Source organism: Mesitornis unicolor, unplaced genomic scaffold, assembly GCF_000695765.1.
Source record: "Mesitornis unicolor isolate BGI_N332 unplaced genomic scaffold, ASM69576v1 scaffold37702, whole genome shotgun sequence".
Classification (NCBI taxonomy): Eukaryota; Metazoa; Chordata; class Aves; order Mesitornithiformes; family Mesitornithidae; genus Mesitornis; species Mesitornis unicolor.
The window spans coordinates 24,822-26,141 of record NW_010169185.1 but is presented as its reverse complement, the minus strand read 5'-3'; the positions used below and the strand labels follow the sequence as shown (position 1 = coordinate 26,141).

General features: G+C 48.6%; 1 protein-coding gene across 1 annotated transcript in view; it reads right to left on the bottom strand.

The window, feature by feature from the left end:
- BAZ1B (bromodomain adjacent to zinc finger domain, 1B) overlaps positions 1-1,320 on the bottom strand; it is a gene marked incomplete at its 5' end in the record, with an annotated part of 33,706 nt that overhangs the window by 7,783 nt on the left and 24,603 nt on the right. The window lies entirely within an intron of this gene.

Genomic DNA, 1,320 nt, shown 5'->3' with positions numbered 1-1,320 from the left:
GGGAAAGAGAAGTTTGCTCTAGAGATGCCCAAGAGCCTAGCAAGAAACTGTAAATGCAGCTACTCTTACTCTAGGCTCAATCTGGTCAACCTGCACAGCATCTTCTTTCTACTTACGGCAGCAAGACTACACAGAAAATCAGCATGCAGAACTGGTCTCTCTGTGCTTCTCACCGATGCACAGAAATGGGGAGAGTCCTGAGCCAACAAACTGCAATTACTGAAAAGGAATAAAAGAAAGCGCAGAGAGCTTGCCAGCACCTCTTCCACTAACACCCCAGTTCTGAAGTTGTGTGAAACTAGAGTCTGCCAGTTTCAGGTGAGAGCTCCCCTTACATCTGCCCAGAATCCCCTCTCAAGGACATTTTTTGCATGATTTGGAATATTCCTGAGGCTCTATAGTGAAGGAGGATGTGGCACCAATTCAGCCCTTATTTCTTTCAAAAGGTGGATGGCACAGCCTTTCGGCAAATAAAAGTGGCCCAGCACTCCCCTGAGGTCTGTCTGCCCTGTTCCCTCAAGTGTTTCAGCAAACAGAAAGCGAGACAAAAAGCACGTGATGAGGCAGAATGTACTACCAAGCTCTTTCCTCCAGGGTTCCATCCAAAAGGAGAGGTTATGGCAGAAAAAACACCAGCGCTCTGTCACTGGTGACAGCCCTTTCTGCTTACCCCTGCACCTGCAAGACTCTAAAGCCTCTCACCCTAGAGGACACACAGAGAAGGTAGCACCTTGTCACCTTTTTGGTTACTTCCCCAGCCTTACCAGAGCAGCAGCCAAAGGCACAGAGCTTCATTTCTCTGCTCTCACGCAAGAGGCAAAGAGTTTGCTTCTTCCAGCTCGCCAAAGCAGTTCTAGTCCCACTCTAGCCTCAAAGTAGCATCATCCCACCTCGCTCTCTCCCATTCAGGTACAAAGGATCATAACCTGCCCAACCTCTCCTCGCTTGTTCCTTCTGTGAAGGATGTGACTAACTGACAAGGCTCAGAGACCAGGAGACCACTCCAACTCAAAAATGAAACCAGGGAATAGACAGCAACACAAGCGTTCCCAGAGGATCTGCAGACGACTTCTGTCCGAGTTCACTAAATATCCAGGGGACAGCAGCTCTGCAATGTTCTGCAAGACTATGTACTGGTTTCGTAAGAATGGTTTATTGGAGTCAGGGTCAAATGCTTCTGCGAGATCAATGCTTCTGACTGTAAATCCTGACATTCAAAACTCAAAATACAGCCAAAGACAAGAGTGACAGACTACAAGGGCATGTTGCCTAAGCAGGGCATGGAGAGGTGACAGCGTCCGGCTGTTACGCAGGCTTGGG